We start from the raw sequence: 6,013 nt of genomic DNA, 5'->3' as shown, positions 1-6,013 counted from the left end.
TGTACACATATATTGCTCCTGTCTCCCTTTTTCTGTGTCTCTCTTGTTTTTGTCAATATTCCCTTTTACTCACCCCCTCTCCTTTCTCCTTTTCTTTCTTTCTTTCTTTCTCTTTTTTAAAATCATTTTTTCCTTCTTGCTCTTCAATCTTCTCATCCTTCTAGTCCTGTACCAAAAAGACTCATTGAAATCCTAGGCCAGAAGCATGGTAACTTAAAGAGCAAGAGGAAGTGAAAGGAAAATTACAGCAAGGAAATAGGTAAAAGAAAACATTCATGAGGAAGAATCAGCAGGAAAATCCTGGCAACACGAAAAACCAGTCCAGAGCAACCTTCCCAAGGGACCGTGAGGATTCCACCTATAAAGAAATGTTAGGAATGACAGAAAGAGAATTTAGAATACAGATGATGAAAAAAATTAAGGAAAGGATGGCAACAATGAAGGAAACTGCTGATAAAGTGGAAAATAACCAAAAGGAAATCCCCAAACAGAATCAAATAAGAGATGAATGATATGAAGAATATGGAAAGGATATAGCAGAGCTGAAGGAACAGAAGCATCAATTAGGGAACTTAAAGATGAAATAGAAAATATCAACAATAGATTAGATCATGCAGAAGAAAGAATATCAGAGGTAGAGGGAAAAGCTCTTGAGATAACTCAGATAGTTAAAGAGGCAGAAAAGAAGTGAAAAAAAGCAGAACATTCACTGACAGCATTATGGAACTTTCTGAAGTGTTCAAACATACAAGTTATAGGTATCACAGAAGGGGAAGAAGTATGCCCCAGAGGAATAGAAGATATTCTAGACAATATTATAAATGAAAATTTCCCAAATATCACCAAAAATTCTGACATACTCCTTTCAGAGGGATATCGGTTCCCTGGTCACCTCAACTCAAACAGAGCTTCTCCAAGACACATTGTGATGAATCTATCTAAAGTTAAGACAAAAGAAAAGATTCTTCAAGCTGCCAGGAGTAAGCGCCAACTGACCCTACAGGGCAGATCCATCAGGGTGAACATGGACTTCTCTAATGAAACTTTTCAAGCTAGAAAACAATGGTTATCTACCTTTAATATACTTAAACAGAACAATTTCCAGCCCAGAATTCTATATCCTGCTAAGCTAAGCTTTTAAATTGATGGACAAATGAAATCTTTTACTGATGTGCAAACATTGAGGAAATTTACCTCAACAAGACCAGCTCTACAGGAATACTTTAACCTGTTTTACAGACTGACCATCACAATGGATCAACAGCAAATTAAGAACTCAGAAATTAGAGAATTTACAGTAATAATATGATTTATGGGTTTAGGCCGTATTATACTGGTTTGACCTCTGGAGGATTGAGAGTATGAACAATCAAGATCAGTGATGAGTGCTCCAAACTTAAGTGAGCAACTTCCAATTAAAACCCTGGAGAGCAAGGCCCAGGTGAGCTTCCCTGGTTGACAATACTCTGTGTGTTTTATTATGCACCATTACTGGGAGAATTAAATGTTGTCTGTACATTCCTTGGGGAGAGAACAACTGGAAGCTTGTGCCTAGTCTTTCTGGTACTCTGCCTTAAGTGCCTTCTGCCTTTGCTGACTTCCATTTGTCCTTCCAGACCAATAAACCAGAACCATGAATATAACAGTTCTTCTGAGTTCTGGGGGTCCTTCTAGCAAATCACGAAACCTGAGGTACTGCTGACACAGTGTCTCTCTGTGATTTGTTTAGAATAAAGGGGAAATCTAAGAGCACCCAGGTTACATTTCTATGCAAATGGGCATATAAAATTAATGTTAATAATTAGCATTGGAACTTTACTGTTTGCAACTTGCTCTCTTTTTACCCTTCCAAAATTCCCATGAAGTGAGTTTTAGCTTCATTTTTCAGATAAGAAACTCTATTATTACTGTGCAAGAAATTGTCTTAAAATATACTGGATTGGAACAATAATGTATCACCCTATACTTTCTGAGTGTCAGAAATCCCAGACTGACAGAGCTGAATGGTTTTGGCTCTAAGCTTCTCACGTGGTTTCGTGTACCTTGGATCGCATCATCTTATAACGCCCTGATTGGAATTTCAGGCTCTGCTGCTGAGAGGACTCACACCAAGAGTTCTCATTTCCTTCCTTGTCTGAAAGTCTCCATTTCTTGCCTTGGAGGGCTCGCCACTGGGTTATGTGTATCCTCAAGATAAGTGGTTTCCCCCAAAGTGAGTAAGAGGGAGAAGAAATACATGCCTAAAATAGAAGATGTGGTTTTATAATCTCAGAAGTGACAAAACATCATTTCCACCATATGCCCTTTGGTTACAGAGAGGAAACCTTGTCCAGTGTGTGTGCGTGTGTGTGGACCATTTGCTGGCCACTAAGAAATTAGCTCACATGAGAGGGGCAGAGCTGGAAATCGAATTCCTGACTTTTGAATCCAAGTTTCTTGCAAGTTCTCCCACAACTGACACGTGAACATTTGAAGCAGATGAAAAGATAATTTAATCCTCACACCAAAACTATAAATAAATACTATCCCATTGTATAGTTTAAAAAGAGATTCAGAGAAGTTATGTTGTTCCAGTTATTCTGCAATAAAATTAAGGAGAACCTAATTTTAAGATGTATCTACATTCTTCTTCTTTTTCTAAAATTTCAGAATGATATATGGATACAAAGGATTGGGTTACATTGTTTGCATTTGTTAGCTAAAATCCAAGTTGCAGTTGCGCCCTTCACCTGTGAGATTTGTCATTCACCCTCTACCTGTTAGATGAATTGTATTTTGCTAAATCATCTCCATTTTGTGTCTTAGGAGCAATATACACACATAAACTGAATCACTAAATCATCTTATTTCTCCACTTACCTACCTATTGCTATTTTTTAAAATCTAATCTGAAATATAAATGGCTATATTATTAAGAAAGAGTGTGGCTGATTAAATCATGAGTCAGTGCTTTCACAAATGTCCTTCACGATTGATGAGTTAGTCACAGTAGCTTCTGCTTGCTTTAAAATTTCTTTCACCCACTGCTAGGAACTTGTCAATTTCCCCTGCTTTTGTTACATTGTTTGGACTCTAATAGATAATCCTTTTCCATATCCCAGTAACAAAATCTCTCTCAATATCCCTCTCTCATAATGCAATTTCATTATTTTACTTGTCAGTATTTTCTTCTTAAACCTTTGGTTGTTGCTTTGCCAAAAAATAAAGGAAACGAACTTTAGTTTTTCCTCCAGCAATGAATATTTGCCTCACTGTTCCTGTACCTTTTTGTTTACATGCCAACTTTTCATTCAATGCCAATTGCCTTTACCTGCATAGGAACATCATCAGTAAGTTAATGGAAATGATGACAAATAAGAATAGTTATGACCAAATTGTGGACACCCATCTTGCTAGGAGTGATTGTAAGATGTTGTTAGTTCCATAAAGAATGCTGATTTTTCATTTGTTAAAATATGAAAATCTAACTGTGTTGAAATTAATAAAATTGTATCATTGTCAAATTTTACAGTTAATGGAAATGATGACAAATAAGAATAGCTATGACCCATCTTGCTAGGATATTGTTAGTTCCATAAAGAATGCTGATTTTTTGTTTGTTAATATATAAAAATCTAACTGTGTTGAAATTAATAAAATTGTATCATTGTCCAAATTTTACCCATTTACCCAACAAATGTATCATTTGTTAAAATATGAAAATCTGTGTAGAAATTAGTAAAATTGTATCATTGTCCAAATTTCCATCAGTATTTGTTTAGCGCACACCCTAGTAATTTCAAGGAGCAAGTCAACTTAGGCAAAACCTAGACACGCCTCTTTCACTTCACTTTCTATGTCCTCAACTTACTTTTATGATGAATTCTGTTTAGGATTACTCAAGTAAGTCAGAAATCAACCCATAATACTAAGCCTAAAGTTCAAAGAAGAGTTGATCAGCTTATATCATCATGAAGTATGTATCATGTATATCCAGCTTACATCATTCACAGACCTCCACTGATGAGCCTGACCAGCCTTGTTTGTGTAAAATATAAAATAGAAATAATGGTCTATGACTGCAAGAGCCTGTGAATCTTCTCTGATCAGCCATTTCACTGGCAGTGAGTAAACTCTCAAGAAAAAAAAAAAAAAAAGACCAGGAATGCCTTCTGAGATCCAATGAAGTGAGATGGGTTGAGAGGCAAATGTCATGTGTGGTTATATCACCCTGGGTAGTCACAACATTTGAGAGACATCCTTCATGTATTCTATACGAACTTGTTTGCTGTTCAGCTGCACACATTTTAGACACAATTTGTATTAGTTTCCTATTTTCAGACATGAATAATTACAGCTAGAAGCTTAAAACAACACACATTTTATATCTGACAATTTTTGGAAATCATACCTCTGACACAGGTTACATTGGCTGAAATCAAAGTGTCAGCAGGGTTATGTTCTTTTCTGGTTGCTTTAGGGAAGAACTGTTTTCCTGGCCTTTTCTAGAACATAGCAGTCCTTCCTACACTGCTTGGCCCATGGCTGCTTCTCTCCATCATAAAAGCCAGAAATGTTGTCTTTATTCTGAGGTCACATCTTCCTCCGGCCTCCTCTTTGCCCCACTCTTCCGTTTTTAAGGATCTGTGCTTACACTGGGCTGATCCATGCAATCTAGGACCTATTTTCATAGAAGTAATTAACAACCTTAACTCCATCTGTAACCTTATTTTCTTTGCTGTATAACCTAATCAGTTCACAGGTTTAAGGACTAAGATATTGGCATTTTGGGGGGAAGGCCATTATTCTGCCTAACATGCAACTCTTGCTCTTAAGATGATTTCTTATTTAATTTATAAAATAATCACAATTTTTTCAAATGTAATTTGATGTGCTAGAAATTTTAGGCTCACTTATTTCACAAAGAATTTTTTTAATACTCGCGACTAATTTAAAATAAGACCCCCAGACCAAGTTTAATAATGGGGTTTATAATTCCTTTCCTGTTATCAACTTTTTGGGGCAAATCTTATCGCTTTTCTGAATCGTAGTTCCCCACTCCTAACAGATGAATCACAGTGCTTTTCCTTTTCATCTCATGGAGTTAACATGTAGGAGTGATGAGATAAGTAAATATGTACTAAAATATTACATTGTCATTGCTGTGGAAATGTAAGACAATATTTCTATTGGTAATAATACTGATATAATAATTAAAATGTTCCCATTTAACTAATGGTCTCTTATATCAGAGCTTCAAGATATTAAATAATATAGGAGTTAAAGGCCCTTAGGAAAATGTCTCCTATATTTTCAAAAAAATAAACTATTGTGTAAGCACAGCATTTCCTTCACAAATAAAATGTTTTTGAAAGTACTGAAACTTCTGGAATCCCCAGGGTGCCTCATCTTAAAAGGATCTTGTTTAAAATAGAAGATCTGTATTATAGATGGAAATTGTGTGACAGTTATGATTGGCTGTGTCTTCCACTTTCTGCAGGTGGCATTTTTTTTTTCTTTCCCTTCCTGCAATTATATCAAGAAAGGAAAAAGTTGTTTGTTTAAGTATTAGGATGCACACAGGTGGGCCAGGGCCCATGGTCGTCAATTTAAGGGCATACTTTCATTTTCAATGCAATTAACTATCTAATTGAGCATCCAAATTTAGTAGTGCATTTGCATGTGCAATTAATTATGATTTAAAAGCACTCTGCATTAATGGTTTCTTTTCCATTACCTACAAATGTAATTACTGAAGGATAGATTGAGTTTGGAAATCATCTGGGAAAACATTTTTTGCCTCCCTGGAGCCCAATGCTGTGTGTGATAACAATGAAATAAAAACACCATACCCAGAGGCGAAAGGCTACAAAGTGAGTTATGGCGGTGGGTTGGGGGAGGGGAGTGGGCTGTAGGAGAGAGCCAGAATGAATGATTTGTGCGTATGGTGGGCTTTTTCTTGATTACTAGAATTAATTTATAGTCACCATATGATTTCAATCAAATAGAACAGAAATAAATCCTGAACTTTAAA

Source organism: Otolemur garnettii, unplaced genomic scaffold (assembly GCF_000181295.1).
Source record: "Otolemur garnettii isolate 467f Iridium unplaced genomic scaffold, OtoGar3 scaffold00041, whole genome shotgun sequence".
Taxonomy (NCBI): domain Eukaryota; kingdom Metazoa; phylum Chordata; class Mammalia; order Primates; family Galagidae; genus Otolemur; species Otolemur garnettii.
Note: the sequence above shows the minus strand (reverse complement) of the source record.